The following is a 23,941-nucleotide window of genomic DNA, read 5'->3' as shown; positions in this document are numbered from 1 at the left end:
TTACGGCCAAGAGATGCTGATAATGACACTTTAGGATAACGGGAATTTAGCTCCTATTGTCTTTATGTCATGGAAACTCCAGAAAAATAAGGATTATATGTAATGGAACTATTTAGGTCACAATTACTTACAATTATTCAATGTGAAATCTGATCGTTTTGTGTAACAAAATTTTAAAAAAAAAAAAAATTTAACTTGAGCTTGGTCAGCAACCCAATTTCACATCCTATGATTAAAATTAAACATGACTACCTTGTAACAAAAATAAATATGTCTTTATATAAAAATTGACTAAACTTATATTGTATTTATTAGATAGTTACCCAAAAAATAGGTATTGGAGGCCGCCTGAGTTTGATTTATTAGCAAGGTATATAGGAAAAAAGGGTGTTGCTCAAAACAAACAAACAAAGTTGGCTTTCTACCCATAAAATGGAACGCACTCTATAAATAGTAGAGAACATAGTAAAAGTAAAAAGCTTGAAAAAAGGGAGTATTTTCCTTTGTTTTTCTGCTTTTCTTTATTAGACAAAAAGTAATAGGGCCCACGCGCTCTTTCAGGTACAAGAGAGAGCGAGTGAATCACATGCTTGCCATGGCTTGCTGAATAATGAATGAAGCATGGCGTGTGCAACAACTTGATGAGCAAGTATTGAATGTCTCACATTGCACCATGTCCGTCGGCATAGAGAATTCGTGACACTTGATGTTTTAATGGATGTCAAAATTGCGAAGCGCATTTTCTTTTTTTAACATTCGTATAAAACGTTTTTATTATTTTTTAAAAAAATTTATACACATCATCATTATTGTTAAAGCTTTTTTCAATTAATTGGAGTCGGCTATATGAATTTTCATCTGTTTTATTTAGGGCCATACCCTCAGTGAGGCCACAAGTTCCCATATCTTTTCTCATTATTTTCAACCATATCTTTTTGAGCCTTCCACTTGAACTAAATCGTACTTCCTAACAAGTGTTGTATCGCATATATGCCACACATGACCAACCCACCTAAGTTTACTCTATCTCATTTTGTCACCTATTAGTGCTACATCTGAATTTTCCCGAATGTATTTATTTCGAAATCTATTCCTTCTTGTCTTGTCACTCATCCATCTCAACATCCTCATTTGTACTACTGGCATATTGTTTTTAGACTGCCCAACATTTCTTCCCATATAACAAAACCGGCATCATAGTTGTCCTACAGAACTTACCATTCATCTTCATTAGTATGCAGTAATGACATAAAATTATGATTGCACATCACCACTTTGCCCACCAACTCCAATTCTATGTGCAACATCTTCCCCAATATCTCTATTTTCCTAGATTATCGATCCAAAGTATCAAAAGTACACTCATTGTGACATTTCATGGGCGTCATTATTAACTATTTCCTTGTCTCTACTTCTATTATTATTAAACTTGAGAAATTTACACATGTCCCTTTCCTTATCATGTTTATATCTTTTTTCCCCAAATTGCCCCTTTTTTTTTTTTGAGAAACATTACAATCTTTATTCATATCACCACAAAACCTTACATCATTACACAATTAAAATTGGCATATACAAGAACCAAAAAAGAAAAAAATACAAATTATTATAATTCCAATATCTCAACCATTTTGTTCAATTGTTAAGCTCGTAGCAGAGACACAAGCTTCCACAATACCATCAGCCTCCATATTACTCTTCCTATAAACATGCACAACAGAATGTTCCATACCCTCACAACAATCTATCAATTCATGGATCAAACTATAAAACTCATGGGTATTCTACTTCTCCTTTAATCCATTTGATGATATTCATGGGTCCCCTTCAATAACAGTAAGCTTTTGAAACCTTCTAGCTAACTTCACACCTTGCAAGGTAGCCCTACACTATTTCATTTGCCGTGGCAACCCAATTGGTCCAAAGAATTTGAATAATGTACAACCACTACAATCCCTTATAACCCTACCAAATAATTTTTTTCAAGCAATTGCATTGTTGTCTTTGCATTATTTTTCAAAACAACGTTGATTCCTTTCCTTCCAAATGTCCCAAAGAACAACAACTCAAGCTACCTTCCATATTATATGCCCCTTCTTGCTTTATCCATTCATCAGCCATTCCCCAAATAGTTCATCAAACTGTATAGATCCCAACCCAGTGAAACCCAATCCGACTAATATCTTAGCCCATACATCATTTTGTTTATGATGAAAAATTAGATAGATCTTCCGATGAAGATATCTCGATTTTAACACCTTAAACTAAATAAAAATGCAAGAAATAAAATGGTAAAAAAAGTGGGACAAATCAAATTCAGATATGAGGCCAGATCTACTCGGAAACGAGCAGATCTACTCTCAGATCTGTGGTGGAGCCAACATGATCCAAATCATCAAAAATACGATTTTTTAAGAAAACTATTCAACATAAGATCAAATTAAAATTAAAACAATAAAACAATAAAACAATAAAACAATAAAACAAAGGAATATAACGATACCAATCCGGGTCGAATGGCTCAGGACTCCCGAGCCTTCGAGGGCTCGCCTGTATCAGCACCAGCGTCCTCTTTGCCTCTCTGATTTGAATGTCGGCCGACAAGTCTTGATTGAATAGGGTGGTTGTGCCCTGAAAATGGCTTAGAACTAGGGTCCTCAGGCTTAGGTTAGATAGGGTTTTTTCTCTGAGTTTTTCTCTCAGATCTCTATCTTCTGCTCCAGGGTTTCTAATCTCCATCTCTAATCGTTTCTCTCTGTCCCCTAGGGTTTTTCACTCTCCTTCCCCCTCAAAATGCCATGAAAAGAGGGTTTATAGGGGTTAAAATCCGTTAGAAAGGATATCCTCTTGCAACAAACAAATTCCCCCCAGTCAAAGATACCATTTTGGGGAGGCGGATTTGGGCGGCACGGGTCGTGTCACTTGGGTGACACGGGTCGTGTCACCTGAGGGGCACAGGTCGTGTCGCCTAAGCGGCACGCCTCGTGCCACACAAACTAAAAATGGCTCCAAATTGAAAATTTTCTTTTCAAGTGTGTTCCTCGGCCTCTCGTGAAGCTATCAATAAAAATTTGGGTCAAAACAAATTTTTTTGCTATTTTTAATTAACTTTTTGGTAAAACAGGACGTTTACATAAATCTGGTTCAAAACAGGGTTTCTGCAGGGTTTTGGGCAGGCAGACTAGTTTCTGGTCACAAGATAGGTTATGTGAACTATGGATTTGGGTTTCCTAGGTTAAGTATAATCCTAAAAATTCAAGAAACCACATAATTTGTCAGATTTAAAATGTGATGTCTACAGGCCCCTTTTGGCACTCCCTGTCCTTCGGGGGACAGGTGAGTGGCAAAGAAGTAGACAGTCTGGCGTTCCCTATCCTTCGAGGGGCAGGTGAACGTCGAAGATTTCTTTCTGAATTCACGTGGTCAGAGGGCACACCAACTATCCCTCCAAGTCATTGCACTCATCGAGCTCACCCACCTAGGGCCTTTTTCCTCCTAGGGTTTTCAGCGTGAAATGTCGATGAGTTACACAAGCTTGAAACTTGAGTTGGATTTTCTGGCCATACCACTTAACTTTAGGGGTTTTACAGTTCAAAATTTTTAACCCTGACATCTTCTTTGATCTCCTTTGGCTTTCTTAAGGCTGTCTATAGGTTTAAGAAAAGAGAGGATAATGCAGACATTGAAAATTTGTTCCTAATGTCACATGGTCAGAGGGCACACTAACTATCCCTCCAAGTCATTACGCTCACGGAGCTCACCCACCTAGGTAATTTTTCCTCTTAGGGTTTTTCGACATGAGATGTCGGCGAGTTACACAAGCTTGAAACTCGAGTTGGATTTTCTGACCATACCACTTAACTTCAGTTTCAAATTTGCAAGCCTGTATTTTCCTAAATTTCCTAGGGCTTTCCTATGGCTTTCTATAGGAAAAAGGCTTTTTATAAGAAGAGACTTATCTGGCAGAATCCGAAGAGAGAGACAATGCAGCAACGCGGTAATCCCGACAACACAGAGATCATCATATATGGGTGTCTAAGCTCATTTATTTTGAAAGTCGTTTTAGAAATTTTGAAAGTAGGGGGAGATTTGAAATGGAACTCGGAGTAGGGACACATTACGATTAACAAATAAATTAAAGTTTTTGAAAACACAGACATATAGTGAAAATTTTGAAAAGAAGAAGATAATTTTGAAAAATTAGGTTGGTTAACAGTTTTAACTCCTGCAATTATAGATCCCTCTAAGCAGTTTAACGTCATGCAGCGATGGATGGTGTAGTCGGCACTTATACTCATATGACCGTGGAGTTTTTATTTTTTATTTATATATATATATATATATATGAGTAGTGATCCTATGAGACCCCCCCACACCCATGTGAGTAGGACCCCAAATGATCACCATCAAATGGGGTCCTACTCACATGGGTGTAGGAGGGTCTCATAATGCCATTTCTCATATATATATATATATATATATATATATATATATATATATATATATAAATTTTTTTTTCTTGCTACCCCTGTTGGGGAATGGTTTTCTTTTAATGTAGGTCTTACAGTTTAACCACTTGTGACCCCTTTGGTGGACCCTATGTGAGCGTGTCGGGTCCTTGTTTGAATCTTCGAGATGAGGAATCATCAAGTATTTCTTTATCTTCTAACCTCAGCTCTTGTATTGTAATTTAAAGAGAGTTTTAGGGAGTTTTGAGCGAAGCAGAGTCTTGAAAATACATGATACTGCCCCTAGGTGTTTAAAATCTCTTTGGATTTCTAATTTTGTTCCTCCTCCACTCACCCTTTCAAAGTTTCAGACGTTCTAGGTCCTTAACAACGTTCCGTCAGGCAAATGCTTATTGATTTTCTTTTAACACCACTTTGACTCAACGGGAAGAAAAGGAGATGTTTAGAGAGAAAAGACTTTGGATATTAGAAGGAATGAGAGAACTTCTTCTTTTTTCGTCGCCCCAGGTCTATTTTGGGTGTTCAGCCCGGTAGAGTTTTTTCCAACACTTGGGGTTCCTTTCGGATTTTCAGCTCAGCAGATTTTTTATTTTTTTTATTTTATTTATTTTTTGAATAAGAGAACAATGACAAAGGAAGATGAGGAGGAGGAAGAAGAGTCAATATGCGTCTTTTTTTTTAGTAATTCGCCTCAAGATCATGTAAGAATTCAATCATCTTTCCCTCCTCCAAGTGGCAGAGAGGTTTTAATATCGGTCTTCCTCTGATTTCCCTTGACCCAAGTTGGCATCCAAACTCTCTTTGACAATGGTTGTTGAATTTCCATTGAACTTTTCCTTTAAACTGCTCCACTTGAACCTTGATTTTGGGACTAAACATTACTCTCAGTTTCCAAATCCCTTAGCCTTTTGTATGGATAGATAGGCTCATCAGGGTTTTCCCATTAATGGAGTACTTCATGTTACACATTAGGTGTTAATGCCTTTTGAAGTGTGAGGCATGAATTCCTCATTTGGTTATTTGCAAGGGGTGATTGATCACCCAACTCCTTTTCAATAATCTTTTTCATTGCAAATTTTGAATTGCTTTTCAGGGGTTAACTCCATAGTGGACTCCTTTTAGGTGCTCGAGCTTAGGTGAGACTCTCGCACAAGAGGAGTAGTTGAGTTGGTACTAGATGGCCTCACGACATGTTGGGAGTCAATAAAGAAGGGTTCAATCTCATTAGTTGCCCCTGTTGTATTAAAAGGCCTTATGACGTGTTGGGAATCAACAAACAATCTCATTAGTTATCCCTATTGTATCATCTTCATGCGAGGACTTTGTTCTTCACAGGATGAATTCTCTTTATATGGTGGTGCTCCGGTTATCGGAGTTGTGCTCATGTGGTTAATGACTTTTAGAGAGCATGCCTCTTAAGGAGGTAACATAGTCGGATTTTTAATATCCAATTCTTGATCCAAGATTGGTGGATCATTAAAGAAATCTTGTGAAGGTGACCCACATGAGCCCCTTAGAATTTTCAAAGGTTCGAGCTCTATCAACTCTAGTGAAGATGCTAAATCTTTGGGAATAGTCAAAGCTAGGCTCTTTACTTTTCCATCATTTATAACTGGGTTCACCTTGAGAGGTGGCTTAATTAAATCTTCTAAGCTTGGCTCCTCATCCCAAATAGGTGGGTTGGGTGGCCCAGGTGGGCTTCTTAAAATTTCTAAAGGTTCATCTTTTTTTGATATTTGAGGTGTTGGCCCTTTGTTTGGAAGCATAATGGGAGACTTTGGGGTGTTAACCTGTTGTTTAGAAGATGATCCCCTTCTCGTTGATATAGATCACATCAATTTCTAACATGTCGTCCTCATTATATTAATCCCACTTAGGTGGGTCGTCAAGGTTTTGGGGTGAAGGGCTTCCCTTTAGCACTTGTTCATTTACCCCCTCACGAATTATTATCCCAGAATTAAGAATTTTTTTGTCGTCATGGGCTTGGGGATTCATAGCTTCAAAACCGTGGTTGAGCTTATGTTCCAATTCATATTGCTCTTGTGAGCTTGATTCGTTGCCGCACACGTATGAACCCCTTATTGTGTTGGCTTGGAAGTCTTGGTTGAAGGGTTCATATGCCCTAGTGTGACTCTTGATGATGGGGACTTCTTGTGCCATTTTTTGGAGTGTATCTTGGAGTGGAATCCCATATGCCATACCCATTTCTTCTCCCCTTTCTTCGATTATGAGTTTAGAGCTAAGGTCATCCTCACTGGTTTGATCTTAAGTATCCTTAGTCATTAACTCCTAAGTGAGGTTATGCTCTTTTTGTTCTTCATCTACTGGACTTTCCAGTTGATTTCTTCTTTTGCTTCAAGGCCTTTGTGGATATTCTTCAGGTTTGGGCATAGCTTGGGATTCTCCTGAGTTAATCAGGTTGACATCAATATTCTTTGTCGAGACATATAGAGTTTCTGATTACTCTTTACCATTTACATCTTCCTTTTCGACACTTATCATGTCGTTATCGATGAGATCTTGAACTTTATGTCTGAAAGCTCGCCATTCCTCTATGTTATGGGAATAATTTTGATGCCAATTGCACCATTGAGATGTACCACCTCCATGGGAAGGAGGAATCTTGGCTGCTGTCGGCAATTCTATGAGCTTTGCCTTAAGCAACTTCTTCATGACATCGGTCATAGGCTCATCAATGGGAGTGAATTCCCTTGGTGTAGAAGTCTGCATTCTCCATGTGGTAGAATGAATTTTAGTCTTTCCCTGTGAATGGTTTGCAGAAAGTTTGCTTTTCTTGATCATGTTTACCTCCCCTTCTTGAGAGGTTTTTTAGGCTGCGGCTTTATCTTCCTTGGCTTGCTCATATCGTGATACTCTTTCAAGCATAACATCAAATGAGTATGGGACTGCCCCCATACTGAAGAACATGATATATTTTGGAGTCATGATCTCTAATGCTAGGATTACCTTCGCGGATTCAGGGAATGGAGTTTCAATGACTCGCATAGCGGCCTCTCTGAATCTGGTTATAAATATGGAAGGAGACTCGCCCAACTTCTGTTTGATGGAAGTTAACTCACTAAGGGTGATGGGTCTTGGCTAACTCACCAAGGGTGATGGGTCTTGGCCTTCCTCCACTATAGCGAGAGGAAAACTACCCGAACATTTCGTTAGGAGTTGCTTGAGGGTCCTCCTTCATGAATCTTTGGTGCTACATCAAGGGTTCTTCTTTTAAGTTATGCGAGAACATGACCTTAAGTTGGTTGTGTCAGTCTCACAGTGTGTGGACCATCAATAAGTAGGTGTTGATGTGTGCCTCAGGATTCTCTTTCCCTGAAAATATGTTTCTGAACTGTGGCATCACAAACCCCACTGATAGATCTTTAGGTTTCTTAGAATTTCTTGTCCATAAGCTGTAGGAGTTGAGAAATCCCATATCCCCATTTTGTCTTAAGAGTCTTGAAGGTGTTTCATACGAGCGATTTGAGCTGTCATTATAGCTGTGAGCTGGCTCGGTTGTATGGTTTGTTGAACCTGGCTTTGTGGTATGTGACTAGTATGAACTAGTTGTTAGACCCATGTAATGGGTTGCCCCAAGTACTGAACCTGAGGAATGTGTTGAACTCGATGTGCCGGTTGTCAGCTTGTAGACTCATCCGAGTTGAATTGAGTCAGTCGGAGGTTGCACACCTTGGCCATTCAAGGAGGTTTGCAGGATAGGATCACCACTTAACTGGGTTGGACGACTCAAGCTGCTATGACAACTAGACCTCTGACCTTGAGCAGCTAGGTCTACCTGGGACCTAAGTTGGATGATCTATCCCTAGGGTTAGGATATTCTCTTGCCTTGGCATTAAACTGAAAGAGTGAAGGAATGCCATTACTACTACCAGATGGAGTTTGCAGTTGAGGTAGACTCAGGCTCGAGTGATGACTAGAACTAGACCCCTGGCCCGTAGTGGGCTGGATTGGCAGGCTAACAGCCTTAGAATCATCTTGGTTTGAACCACAATGTTGGACTTGGCCTATGACTTGAGCTTCTGACCTGACTTCCTGGATTGAGTGCGTTGGATGGTGTATCCTCTATTGAGGAGGTCTTGAAAGTAAGCATGCAGTTTAAGATTGTCTTTATATCGAGTTAGGTCAAAACCCTGATATTTACTAGCGATGGATTGCTCGGGTAGGCTTTCCCTAGTTGCGTGTGAACCCACTCGCCCACTAACTGCTTGACTACCAAGATTGGAATGTTGAGCTTCTAATTGACTATCGGAGTTCACACGGCTGAGATCGACTGACTCAAAGATTTGGGCTGGGGCCTTATTCTTATTGTGTCGACTGGATTTGAGGTTAACCCCTATGTCTTGAAGAGTTGCCCCCGACCTGACCCCTTGACTATTCAAGGTGTTACGAACCTTACCAACCTATTGGCTCGTGACTTCTAAAGGGTGGCCTTGAAGGCGGCTTGAACGGCTAAGTTTCGTTCCATGCAGGTCTAGAGTCGGCTCACTGACACGAGTGCTATGGATGATTTGTGAGGAAGCACTGTGACGGTGCCTCTCAAACTGACTAGGTTCTCTAAATCTAGACTGAGCTAGGACCATAGGGTTGGACCTTGCTCTATTATGATCCTGGGTCATGATTCCTAGACTTGGTGAGATCTAGACTCGACGCCTAACTAAGATCTATGTTAAGACTAGATTGGATGAAACTTGTTAGACTCAATGGGTTTTGGTTTGAACCCTGAACTAGGGTAAGCCTAGTCTAGCTCTAGAGACAACTTTAAGCATAGATCTATGCTAGAACCTAGACTAAGACCTAGACTAGATGGGTATGAGTCTCGGCTTGGACCAAGAGTGAGTTTAGGTTCGGACCTGGTGTGAGCCTGGTTCGGACGTAGACTAAGCTGGGTGCAAGCCAGGGCTTGGACCAAGAAGGTTGTGATAATCAGACCGGGCGTGGACCCGGACTGGATCAAAGGTTGTTTAGGTACGAGCGCTTGGCTCAGATCGAAAGGTGGCCTAGGTTTGGACCTGAGCTAAGCTGGGTATAAGCCTGAACTTGGATCTAGAGAGTTTTAATGATCAGACTAGGTGTGGACCCGGACTGGATCAAGTATGAACTAGGAACGATCCTTCGGCTCGGACTAAGAGGGGGCCTAGATTCAGACCTGGGTGTGAACCTGATTCGGACCTGGGCTAGGCGAGGTACAAGCCTGGACTCGGACCCAGAGAATTTTGATAAGCAGACCCGGTATGGACCGAACTGGATCAAGGATGACCTAGGAACGAGCCTTCGGCTTGGACCCAAAGGGGGCCTAAGTTCGGACCAAGGCGAGACCTGGTTCGGACCAGGGCTAAGCTGGGTACAAGCTTAGACTTGGACCCAGAGAGTTTAGCTTGGGCCAAAAGCGGGTCTGAACTGAGATCTAAGATTAACCAGCCAGATATAAGCACGCAAGCACACAAAATTTTTTTACCTAGTATTATAGGTAGGCTTGGCTTGAGAGTGGGTTCCTAACTATTCAAATGTGCCTAAGTTGATATAGGTCCCCACAAAGGTCCTGACCTCTTGTTATAGGATGTTCACCAAGTCTTACTATACGCAGAGTTGCTTTGAGGCAAATGATTACGGAGGGGCACTCATAGTTAAAGTTACGTGAATCCCAACCGCCTCGACTCTCAAAGCTAGGTTCCCCTCACGCCGTTAACATGGATTTTGAGGGTTTTTGAAATACTTGTTTGTTGGTTTCCCAGGCACTCCCGGTTCGGTGTGTGCTGGAGTGTGTAAAGAAGCATGATATTAAAATAAAGTCAAGCACACAATGCACACAAAACAAGAAAGGAAATAAGTGAGCTCTCGACATTGATCGTGCTTAGCGATGCACGCTTCAAGGCGAAACTCACTCGAAGCACAGTATAGATGGAGGGGAAATCAACCCCTAGAAGGTAAAGTCAGAACAATGTGACCAGGCACGGTCCATGCTAAGTCGAGCGTGGCCCGAGTCAAGGGTGACTCGAATGGGACACAGTTCTAGGAGGGCGCGAGCATCCCTTGATGTACTTTTCTTATTTTTTTATATCTTTTTTTTAAAAAAAATTTTGATGAAACACAATTAAACTAAGCATGGTGAAAGCAGGGAAAATATGGTTTCAGTCAAAATTAACAAACTAAAATAAAAAAGAAAAAGTCAGGAGCAGGACAAACTTATCTAAAGCAAAATATTTTTTTTATATTTTTAAAAAATTTATTTTAAGCCAAAATTTTGTGGACAAGAAGCCAAACGACTTTGGAATAAGCCTGTGAGGTCCCAAGAATTTTCTAGGACCTTTGTGATAGGGCAGCATAGGTCGTGTCACACTTATAGGTTGGGCTGCACAGGTCGTGTAGCCCAAAAAATATTTTATTATTATTATTTTTCAACCTTGATGGAATAAGGCTACGAAAACTTGCAGAAGCAGAAAAATAAAAATTTTTGATGAAATAAAATCAAAACAAAGTGAAACAGAAGAACAACAGATGGAACATACCTGTATCAAGCAAAATATGTTTTTGGTATTTTTAAAAATTTTATTTTGCTCCAAAATGTTTTGAGCAGTCACAAGAGAGTCCCAGGTCCCAGCCTGCAAAATTTCAAAAAAAATCTGACTTGGGCGATGGGGGTACCAGAGGGGGTGTTGCTCGGACTTGAGCAGCACTACCTGTGTTGCCTGGGTGGCACGCCTCATGTCGCCCGGGCGGCACACCTCGTGTCATTCGGGCGGCACTTCTCTTGTCGCACAAGGAAAACAGTCGCTCAAAAACATATATATATTTTTATTTTTTTATCTTGTTAATATTGATGAAATAAGACTACTTTAAACTTGGAAGAAGTATGAAAAAAACGAAAATTTTGATGGAATAAATTAAAACAGAGTAAAAAGGCAAAAGCAAATATCATAGATTTGTATCAAGTAAAATATTTTTTTGGTATTTTTAAAATTTTTATTTTTCTTTGAAATTTTCTGAAATGTCATAAAAACGACTCTAGAATAGATTTACAAAGTTTTAGAAAATTTTGAATCTTTTAAATTTTGGGTGACACGGGGAGTGTCACCCTGGATCTAGGCGGCATTGGTGGTGTCGCCCAAGCGACACTTCTGGTGTGGCCCAGATTAGACAGGGTTTTGGAGCACTAAAATCATGGATCTTGATTCCTGTAGATTCTTTGTACTTTTTGTGACTGATCACAGTGAAAAATAGTGAAATAAAATTGTACTTTGGCGCTTGGATCAAGCTCGAAATGCCCCACAGTGGGCGCCCAAACTGTTTATGATGAAAAATTAAACAGATATTCCGATGATGATCTCTTGATTTTAACACCTTAAATTAAATGAAAACGCAAGAAATAAAATGGTAAAGAAAGTGAGACAAATTTAATTTAGATCAGAGGCCAGATTTGCTTGGAAACGAGCAGATCTGCTCTCAGATCTATGGATCATGTCGCCTAGGGTTTATAGGGGTCACCTGGGCAGCACAGGTCGTGTCACCTGGGCGGCACGCCCTATGTCGCCCAAGGCTGGGTGGAATGAGTCGTGTTGCCTAGGCGACATGCTCAGTGCCGCACAAACAAAAAATGCACCAAATTGAAAGTTTTCTTTTCAGGTGTGTTCCTCAGTTTCTTGTGAAGTTACCAAAAACGTTTTTGGTCAAAACGGTTTTTTTGGCTATTTTTAATGAGTTTTTGGTAAAACAGGGCATTTACAGAAATCTGGGTCAAAACAGGGTTTCTGCAGGGTTCCGAGCAGCTTGGTTTTGGGTCACAAGATAGGTTGTGTGAACTATGGATTTGGGTTTCTTAGGTTAAGATCCTAAAAGTTCAAGAAACCACATAATTTGGTGAATTTAAAATGGGATGTCTACACCTTTTCATATCCACAATTCAAGAATAAGTGCTAAATATTTTCCTCATTCTGTTTACACATAATGCAAACATTAACAATGATTTTTTCTATCTTACGCAGCATATCGATTAGTTAAAATTCTATTCAACTTCGGCAACCATAAAAAACCCTACTTTAAAAGGTATAGACCATTTCCATATTTTACCTGCCTGTGTATCTAACCATCTAATTCGATCACTATGTAGCAGTTTGTAGCCCAAACTAACTGAATACTTTCCACTTCTACTAGGTTCCCATACAACTATATCACCCAACTCAAGACAATAGTAAAATAGTTGTAATAGCGCCAAACATTGCACATATTTATTCACAACATCATTATTAACTATTTTATAAGAAAAACATATATCCCAATTTAAATTGAAACCCCTACCTTACACCATTTCATACACAGACTTACCTTTGGAATTTACTTTGGCAAAAGAAGAGGAAATTGGATATTTAGAGAACTTTCGCCAATCCACTTTTGCTGCAAAAACCCTCATCGTCTCCTTTTCCTCAAGTAAAAAAATTCTATGGGCAACAATTCCTTTCCATATTAATGGAACTCTTTTATTGTTTGTTCCTTTTGCGTCAATTCTGTGTTCAACATCCTATCCATATTTCTCTCCTAGAATCCAATCCACTTTTGCTGCAAAACCCTCATTGTCTCCTTTTCCTCAAGTAAAAAAATTCTATGGGCAACAATTCCTTTCCATATTAATGAACCTCTTTTATTATTTGTTCCTTTTGCGTCAATTCTGTGTTCAACATCCTATCCATATTTCTCTCCTAGAATCCTTCTCCATAACTGATTTTTCTTGTTGCACACCTCCACCACTACTTTGTTAATAATGCGCTATTGATTAGTTTCATTTTTTTCAACCCCATTTCCCCATCAACAATTGGAGAGCATATGTTATCCCATTTAACTAGGTTATATTTTTTCTTTCTATTCTATTCATCTCATAAGAACGTTCTCATCAAATCTTTTATCTTTTTTGCATTACAGCTAGGCATCCTGACATGAAATATATCATAAGATTTGCCACAACTGCCTTAATCAATGTAATTCTTCTCCTAATGACAATAGGTTATACTTCCAAGAATCAAGCTTATATTGTATTTTTTGAATAACTGGATCCCAAAGAGCCACCATTCTATTATTTTCAAAGAGAGGTAACCACATATATTTTAGTGGAAACCTTTCTACTTCACAATTAATACATTGAGCAAATTGTTGTACTTTGCTTTCCTCACATGCCACCCTAATTATATGTGTTTTGTGCAGATTCACCTTCTTCCATGTTACCACTTCAAACACCTCAAGAATCTTTATAAAATAGTAATCTCCATATCATTCACACCATGGAAGATCAACGTATCTTCTGCATACTGTAGATAGGATACAATTGTCCCTTTCTTTTTTACCTGAAAACTATTTAACATCCCTTTTTCTACAACCGAAGAAAAACACTGAAAATTTCACCTATAATGGTAAACAAAAAGGTAGATAGATGGTCTCCTTGTCTAATCCTTCTTGATGATTTAGAAAAGCCTTTAGGCTTTCAACTGATCAATTAATTACCTTTTCTTTATACCTAGAAAACTTCAAGTTGAAGTTTCTAACTTGAAAGCTTCAAGATCCAAAGTTATCTGAAGCCTCAACTTTGGATCCCATTTGGGAGGTTTTCTCATAAACATAATTTAGACTTTGATAATACGAATCCTAAAACTCAAATTACTTTCCATGTCCAAAGTAAGGGCAATTTGAAAAAAGTAAAAAAATATAGAGAAACAACTATGAACTTGGGCTACTTTGGGTGTCAAATAAAAATTGTCCGTTGTTAAAAAAACTTACAAGAGCACTCCATATACTCATTTTAAAAAATTATAACTAATTTTCTTCTCGTATAGAAAATTAACCTGTATTACCTACTTTTGCTCCTCCTCCTCCTCTTCCTCTCCCAAAACTCTTCACATACCCACATCCACCCCTATCCAGAAGATCTATTAACTTGTATTACTTATTTTTACTCTAGAACATAACATGACTACTCACAAAATCCCCAAAAGCAACTCCTTCCCCCAATTCTATGAGTTAACAATCTCTTCGCTACGGATCCTCAAGCAAGAGAGAGAAAGTGAGCTAGAGAAAGAGCAACGGTAAATTCAAAGCATATGAGAGAAGGAAGGCAGGTTTGGGAAAAGATAACTGTTGTTGTTCTTGTATGTTGCATTCAAACACTTCACATTACCATCAAATGGAAGCATTATGTGCTCTCTCTCTCCAATCTCTCTCCTAATCAATCTATATTACGATATGTGTGGTTCGCATGAAAATGTTTTCTAGAAAACATTTTTATATGAAAAACTTCTGTCATGTGGTTAATTGTAGGAATATTTTTACATCAATTAGTTGCCAATTGGTGTAAAAAGTTACAATAAGACCAATTATTCCCATAGTTGACCGCATGCCAAATTCATGTAAAAACATTCTTTAGAAAACACTTTCACCTAAACCAAATGTGTCTACTGGTTTTCTTTTTCTTTGACATGCTTATAGGGAAAGAACGAAACCCTATCTACTACATTTTCTCACTCTAGCTATGAAGGCGGTTTCCTTTCTTATGGTAGGCAATTTCCTCTCTTATGGGATCACTTTTTCTTGAGGTACTAGGTTTTCTTTCTCATGATAGGATATGTTATCGAGAGGGGTCAGCTCTTTGAGCATATAGCATATCATTTTTTAAAGGGGTGACCTTAGAGAGAGGGAAGCTGTGATGGGAGCTTCACATTGGGTAGGTTGGGGGAGACAAAGTCAGGGTGTTGTGTAGGAGGTTTGTTTGGAGAGAAGGGTGCAACTTATCATCCAAAAAAATTCAAGTATAAGTTGATTTTTTTTTGGCAGTTTGCTTTGAAAGGACTATCTTTTAAATTTCAGTTCCAAAAATTTGGTGTTATTCAAACAACTCAATATACTCATTACTCGATTTTTGGATGACTATCCAAAAATCTGCTAGTTTCGAGTTCATCCAAACTAGCACATGAGCGGGATTGTTTTGAATATCAATAATTTAAGGGGATATTAGTGTTAATTTCTCTACTATTTTATATACTGATGTAAATCAGAAAATGAATACAACATTCTCACATTCACTATAAACTTGATATATTTCTACAGTGAAAAGTCTCAGGTTTCTCAGAAGGACTCAGTGTCCATTGATTAATATGAATATATAATATTGTCCCATATAGCTAAATACAGATAACAATAATAAAAATAAATTACAAACACCTATACTATACCCATACTTACCATAAAGATATTGTACTTATGATTCCCATATATACTGATTACAATATATACCTTTCATATTAATTTGGTAAACAATATATACTTTTCTTTCACATGGTATTAGAGTCAGATTGAAACAAAAACAAACATAGGCTCTTCACATGATCTCAAAGTCAGATTCATCTTCACCATATCCATTCATGTACTAATGAATATGTTAATATGTTATTCTTCAATCCTATCCGGTTTGATTGAGCCGTGAAACTGTTGGGTCTTCTATGACCTACTGTCGACTCTCTGAACCTTTGATTTGAGCCCAATGTGCTTCATGTTTTGATCCAATCTTTTTGGTCACCCTCCAAGCGCATACTCTCTGTCTGCAATGCTCCAACTACGCCTTCCACACTGCTATAAACCTTTTATACCCCAACTACTTTTGCATGTTTCCCAAGCCATTGACCGTCAATTCCATCTCCTCCTTTGTTGACTCTCTGTTTTATTGAAGAGATTTGTTACACAAATATTAGAGAAGGGTTTAGAGAGAGTAAGCCAATACGCAAGTAGAAGCTCACTTACATTGAGAGATTATACCACGTTATAAAGTCAAACCCATCCAGGGAGAAGAAGAGCGCCATCCCCATGGTATCACTCATTATTTTGACTAAACAACCAACATTATCCATACCCGTGAGAGAGAGTTGTTGCTGCCCTTAAAGTTGCCACAACATTTCTCCTTAGTTGCTGCTGCCTTCACAATTGCTACTGCCATCAAATATGAGCTCGCCGTAAAGAGCGAGATGATACAAATATTGTGATGGTTGTCCAAACAGATCTCAGTTCCTGTTCCTGCTCCTACTCGTACTTGCTGCTGTTATTGCTGCTATATATATCTATAGCCGGATATGAAAACTGCCTCTAAATCCACCTTTGAAAATTGGATTATAAAAACAGCCTATATGCCCCATCTAAAAAAAAAAAAGGTTACTCTGCATGTTTTTGCCTTTACCTCTAGATCTTGATCCCAGGGTCCAAAATCATATGAAATCTTACCCTGCCACTTTGATCTGATCTGATAGTGTCATTAGCGCTCTAAAACCCAATCTGGAGAACCCCTTTTGAAGCTAATAGTTTTTTCTGAGATCATCTTCGTGTTTTCTATTCTTATTTGTATGGTCATGTTTGTGTTTTGTTACTTGTTCCTGGTTTGCGAGCTGCTAAATTGGTCACGGATACACACTGAGTTCTGTTGGCTCTTTCAAGTGCCATTATGTTTTCTCGGTTGACTCAACTGTTTTTGTCTCTGCAGAAGATTTGAAGTTTTTATTTATTGCTTAAGCATACTCTATTCAAGCTTTATGTTTATGAGGCTTGTTGATATTTCATTGCTAGAGTATGCCCTATTTTGATGTTCCTCTGTGCTTGATGATCAAACAGTTTGAGTATGCACCTTAAGATCCAACTACTCGTTTCTGCAACTTAATGTTCAAACTCTAGCTGCTCTCTCTCATAACATCTTGAGTTTGAGGGGGAGTGTGAACATAAAGTATATATTGTCTACCAAGTTAATATGGAAGTTGATTATTGTAACCAATATATATGGGAATGAATATCTTGTATTTTATGGTAAGTATGGATTTAATATAGGTGTCAGTGATTTATTTCTATTATTATGATATGTATTTGTTTATAAAAGACATGTCTGTACATTCATACAATTAATGGATACAAAATCTCTTCAAAGAAACTTGAGATTCTTCACAAATACAACATTTGTGTATTTGTTATATACTTGATAATAGCTGACTATTAGGTGATCCCACAGAAAAATGTGTTTAGCCAAGCCACCGACTTCATCATTCTTTTCCCTATATATAAGTTAAAAGATAATTTTGTTGACTAGAACTTATATAATCATTTATACACCCCCGTTTTGTGAACTAGTAATTTCGATGGTTTTCTAAACCATAAACAGCCTTAGGACTACACTCTCCCAGTAAACCCCCAGACCACAGATCACAATAGTCCATAGTGCTTGCCATGTGATCTAGAATCTCGTAGAACACCCTGTTTTAATCAAAAAATAATTAAAAATAGCAAAACACCTTGTTTTGACCTAAATTTTGGTAGGCAGCATCACGAGAGCCCGTTTATCCCTTAGAGCTGGAATCTACTGATTCTGGTGTTGCCAACCTAAACTAGTCCAAATCGGCTGATTTTTGGTAGGCAACATCCCAACAGCCCCAAAATCAGCTCAGATAAGAATTTGCCAGTTCTGACCAAATTTCGTTTGGGCAGTGGCATCGCCCAACCCAAACTAACTCAAAATGGCTGCTTTTTAGCAAGTAGCATCCCAACAGCCCCAAAATTAACCTAGACAAGAATCTATCAACTGTGGGCAGATTTGGTCTGGGTGACACCATTAGTGTCGCACAACCCAAACTGACCCAAATCAATTGATTTTTAGCAGGTGGCATCCCAAAGGCCAAAAATCACTCCAGAACTGGAATATGCCATTTATGAGCAGATTTGGTCTGAGCGACGTGGTGTCGCCCAGCCCAAATTGACCCGAAGTGGAAGTTTTAACTATCAAATCTGTGGATTTTTTAATATGTCCACTCTGATACGATCTGAGCCTTTAAAAAGGCAATTTTGGGATCATTTTGAGGGTTAGAACTTATTAGCTTGTGTGCCTAGAGAAAACTTTAAGATTGTGAGATCTGAGAAAAACCTAGATCTAGAAAGCCTTAGCTTCAGGCTATCTGCAGCCCTTAGATTAAGAAATTCATCCATCCAAGCCAAGGCCAGATCAAAACATGTAGAGAAACCAAGAGGACGCATGACAAAAACTCAGTCGGTCTTGATACGGGCGAGGCCTCGGGAACTCGGAGCCAACTAGCCTGGTCTTGTACATTTTTACTCTTTCCTATATTTCTTTTCATTTTTGTTTATTTTATTATAATTAAATTATTTTGTATTGCATTTTATGTAGTATTTCTCATTTCAGATGGATGCTGGCTCAGCCACAGATTTGAAAGTAGATCTGCTCATTTCTAAGTAGATCTGACATCAGAATTTGATTATCCCCATTCTCTATCACACTTTTAAAAAATTAGTTTTTTGTCTGGATCTTAGGGATCTTCCTCTGAAGATCTCTACGATTTGCATCGTAAATAGTTTGACACCAACCATGGAGCAGTTTAAGCTTGATCCGAGCTTCGAATTACGTGTTTTTGTTTGCTATTTTGCACTGATTTTTTGTCCAAAATAGTTCCAAGTTCGACTGTAACCAGGACCCAAGGTTTTTTTTACTGTGAAACCCTGTCTGTCTGGGGCGACCCCACCTATGTCGCCTGGGAGACAACACCTGTGTCACCCAGACTCATTCCCGAAAAAGGCTCAGGACCCACATTCCAGTCCTTGGACCCTTTCCCTACTTGCACAAAAACGTTTGTATCAAAATAAAATGTTAAAAGTACCAAAAAAATATTTTGTTACAAAAACTGAAACAATTTCATTATGTATAGGCTTCGATTTTGTTTTATTTTATTTCACTATTTTTCACTTTTTCTAAGTCCATAAAGACCAAAACAATAGTTTTTATCAGTGTTCGAGGTTTTTGCGACCCAAAACCCTATTTTTTTGGGGAGACACAACTTGTGTCACTCAGGAGACGCCAACTGTGTCCCTCGGGAGACACCCCTAGTGTAGCCCAGACCCAAATGTCCCGAAAAAATCCTAGTACCCCACAACCCTATTTCAAAACGTTTGCTCCTATTGCACAAAAATTTGGGGGTCAAAATAAAATTTTTAAAAGTATGAAAAACATATTTTGCTAGGAAGCATTATTAGTGAACCCGGAAGGATTTTCACTTTATTTTATTTGATTTTTCATGCATTCGTGACTTCACTACTTCTCCCATGCTTAGTTCAAACTTGATAATAAACCAAAAGATAAGAAAAAAGAAAATTGAGGGTTGCCTGCACCCTCCAGTGGCTGTGTCCTGATCGAGGCACCCTCGACTCAGGCCGCACTCAACTAGACCAGGTTGTGCTTGGTTCCACTTCTCATAATTGGATATCTTCTTAGGGGTTGCTTAACCCCACACCTAGACTATGATTTGGGTCAGTTAAGACTTCTACTAAAAGTGCACCTCACGCGGCACGATTTTTGCCAAGTGCTCACTGTTGGAAGGTATTTTTCATCAACATGAGGCCCCTGCTCAATAAAGGCCTAGCAAGTAGTGGAAATTTTGATAGTCTCAGAACAATCCCAGAACTGCCCAAGATCTTCATGAGGTCTCTCAAAAGTCTCCTGCCAAGTTTCGTCACATTCCGACATATCTAAGGCAGTGTAGACTGAGGAATATTTGCGGCATAATCGGCCTCTAGCACCTTGAAACGGACCCCTATAACTAGAGCTATATTTTCAGCCTCTCAAATTACTGTGGGACCACCACCATTGGATCCGACATGATTAAAAACCCCCAGAAGTCAAGTTTCAACCCAAACGGACCCTCTAGGAAGAAGTTATAGGCGAAGAGTGAAACAAGAGGAGCCCCACGCTATTCCCATACGGCCACCCTGCAACACTACATCATTAAAGGGACATTCACGACTAGTGAATTTTGACGCTCATATCTCAACCGTCCCACATAAGTTCACACTCAAATTTGGGCATGTTCGTCTAGTCAAGGCGAGAGATTCGATATGTGGCACGCCCCATGACGATACCCGAGCGTGAAGAAAAGCTAGAGAGAAGTTGCTGATTTGTGAAGAAAGTGCAGAAAATTCAGTGGCATCATGCCTCTCTCGAGCATCTAAATCACGCCGCTCGCGAGCCCGATCGATGCGAGACCAATTCCTTTGCGGGTGTAAGGTCTTGGGCCATCTCTGCCTTAAACCCCGTACGTGATGAACGGTCGGATTCTGTACACAAAGCCGACGAACAGATTGCAAATTCTGTCACTGGAATCTTTGACTCCGACCATAATTCCAAACTTGCAAAATCTTCGTTCGGCCACGGAATCGAGCTACGTTTGGTGCCCCATGATCTTAACGGCATGCTCAGTGTGATTCAGTGAAGAAAATACAGAAAGATGTCAAGGAACGAATACACTATCAATTCGAAGTTTCAAGATCTACTCAACATTCAAGTCACATGATCGTGCACAAAAAGCATGATCCATGGCTCGAAGTTGGTATCAAATCGATTGCCATGCCGAACCTTACAAGAAAAAAATCATCTTACAATCAATCGGGCATCAAAACGACCCCGGATCAGCCGTGCACGAACATGCAAGTCCTAGGGCAACACTGGGACTGTTCTAGAATTCCACAACTTGTTAGGAAGGGGCAAATCTATCATTTTTCACCCTATTTTTTAATTTCTTTTAAATCAATTTAATCTTAATTTTTAGCAATTAGGATTACTTTTGATCATCCACCCATGTTTGGGGCACACTTCTATATATTCATATCATCATTGTACATAAAAGAAAGGAGGAGAGACAACAGATACATACACACACAAGAGAGAGTTTTCACTTAATACAAGTTTATTTTTCTTACAATTGTGGTGTTACTCTTGAGAGAGGATGAGGTGAGAGAAACTTTCGATCAGTACCCCTAGATTTGAGGTAAATATTCTCTCTCTTCTATTTCTTTTCTTCTTCTCTCTCCCTTCTCCCCTCTCTTGTCCCTCGCAGAGGTTTGCACGATAGTGGTAGTGCCATGCATGCCTCTCCCTTGGTCTCACAGGCCGTGCATGGCGATGGCAGCACCATGCGCGAGTTTTCCTTCCCTCCTTCTCGTCTCTCTTTCTCTCAGTAAAGTCTGTAGATGGCGCTGCTCATCGCCGCCTACAGACATAGCTTTGATGTCTCGATAAAGAACCAAGACGGAAAAGTGTGTTGCTGCTTGCATGAGTCTTCCTCTGCTGCGCATTTAACGTAGACGACGATACCTATCGTCGCCCACTAGAGGCCTTGGCAATAGTCATCGCTGTTTGTGAGATTCCTCCATACGTCTGGTGCCTATCGCTGCTCCCCCTGCGTCCCACACCCATCATTGTGTGACCTTGGAGAAACCATCGTTGTGTGCCTTGTTAGGAGCTAACGCATCCACAAGGGATGCACCGCCTCCTTGCTTTGCTCACTGTGATGTCTATCGACGTCCGGCTTTCCCCTTCTCTTCATCGTCTCTTTCTTTCCTCTCCATTGCTTTCTCTTCTCACTTGATTGAGGGTAGGCCTAGCCTAGTACCGATGCGCCGACCTCGGTTTCGAGTAGTATTGCTGTCGTGCTGGTCCTTGAACCATGCCGTCTTGCTACCTCTACGAGTCGGCAGCTTTTGACCGTCATGCTAGTCTTTCCCTTCTGTCAAGTTCTCTTCTCCTTTTTACCTTTCGTTTAACTTTGCACTTCATTTCCTTCTCCTATGAATGTGTATTGCCCTAAGACAAGGGTGGGTCCTTTTCGACCCACTTGTCTTACAAATTAACCACAAAAGTGTTGTGTAGAAAAACATGAGGATTACAGGTCAAGGGAGGTGAATTAGAACTAGCTCAAGCAGCTGATGGCATTCTTCGTGATCCAAGAGGGAGCTCACATGAGTTAGCTCGAGTAAGTCCCAAACCCACCTAAAATTCCTTTCTCATTGGTTGGTATACCTGCCCTTGCCCTCAAGAAGGTTCCGAGAGAGCGATCTCACGTACCGAGTCCACCAGAGACCCTAGACACATGCCACCAGATGACCTAGATCCGAAGGGCGAGATCGAGGCACCTAACCATTTTGGCGACTCCACTGGGGACTTATTACTCCTTCGTTGGTTCACTCTTGTTTGACCAGTTTCATTCTTTACTTTTTGCCCTCATTTCTATGGCAACTGGGTTGTTCGACCCGTTCATTCGGATCAGAGATTTCCTTATCCTTGTGCTTGTGGCTGTCCTAAGGAAGTGAGCCCCTCAAGCCTCCTTCCCTACTCTTCTTCTAAGTCAGGACTCACCGTCCAGCTCCCAGGTTCTCACCTGAGACGATGCGAGAGGGGATTTAAAGGTCTTTGCCTCCCCGCTTTCTTGCCCTGGTGGACTCTCCAGGTAGCACTTCCGCTCCCGCGCACCCTGTTACTGGTAAATATCTTGCCAGTCATATTGCTGTCGTACGTTGGAAGGTTGCCCCATCCATCCAAAGGTAAGCAAATTGCCGTTGCTTCTTAGGTTCGCCGCAAGGCAAACCCCCGTGGTTCTTCACTATTCCGAGCACCCACACCTAGAGGGTCGGTACACAGAGGCAGAGGCCCTGAGGTCTTTACCCCTCGCACATACTCAAAGGCTCGTGGTCTACCCACTCAAGCCACACCTCAGGGCGACCCTCATGTTGCCTTGAGATCGCATCCAGGATTAAGCCTTCTCGGGCCAAACCCTGCATGCGCCATGCATTTGCTTTCCATAGCTCGGAGCAGTTCTAGCTCTATTCCACCTCGAGCACAAGAGCGACCGTTCGTCTTCCCTCCTGGCACACACAACTTCACCTTGTGAGAGACAAGCTCCCACCTCGTCCCTCACAAACGCAAGCTCGTGGGTCTCAGCCTCCACCGGACGAACCCATTGGCCGAGCCTGGGCTGACCACCAAGTGACCCGGATGGCTAACCCTAAAGGTGCATACGCACCATCTTCATAGGTCCCTTTCGGAGCCAAACTCAGGTGGAGTCATGAGCCGACCCCTCTTTCCTCTACCGCTCTCCCGATGCCAAACAGGCACCTCGAGCCCTGGTACTCAAAGGTCTTCCCTAAGAGTACCATCTTGAGCCAGCCCTAGGTAATCCGAACACCCTGGCCTCATAAAGGAATTCGGGGCAATGGCTTGATGTTGGACAGAGGCCTCCAGCATCCAAAACAAGAACCCAAGCTGCGCTCCATCCTTGGGCCCCACTCCCTGCTCCACTTCCTTGGGGTAGTTCAGGTCTTAGGCTCGGTTCTGGAATGAGGTCCACAACCGCTTCAGGATCAAGCAAAAGAGAGGCCTATAGATCCTGACTAGGGAAGCCTCCTAGGCAGCCGAAGTCGCCACCCTTGATGACCTCCTGCCTTGTAATCCCTTTTTCCCTCTTCAAACGCCGGAGCCTGAGCAAGACCAGAAGTACTGTTCGGTGATTACCACCCAGAAGCCACGGTCCCAAGACCGTCAAGAATCGGTCCTCAATCACAAGATCGGCATACAAAGCCCGAGTCTAGTAGGGGCAAGCTGAGCCCCTTCA

This window comes from Amborella trichopoda, chromosome 5 (genome assembly GCF_054954075.1).
Source record: "Amborella trichopoda isolate Santa Cruz 75 chromosome 5, AtrichopodaSantaCruz75HAP2 v2.0, whole genome shotgun sequence".
In the NCBI taxonomy this organism is placed as follows: Eukaryota; Viridiplantae; Streptophyta; class Magnoliopsida; order Amborellales; family Amborellaceae; genus Amborella; species Amborella trichopoda.
The sequence above is the reverse complement of the archived record's forward strand: the minus strand, read 5'-3'. Positions refer to the sequence as shown.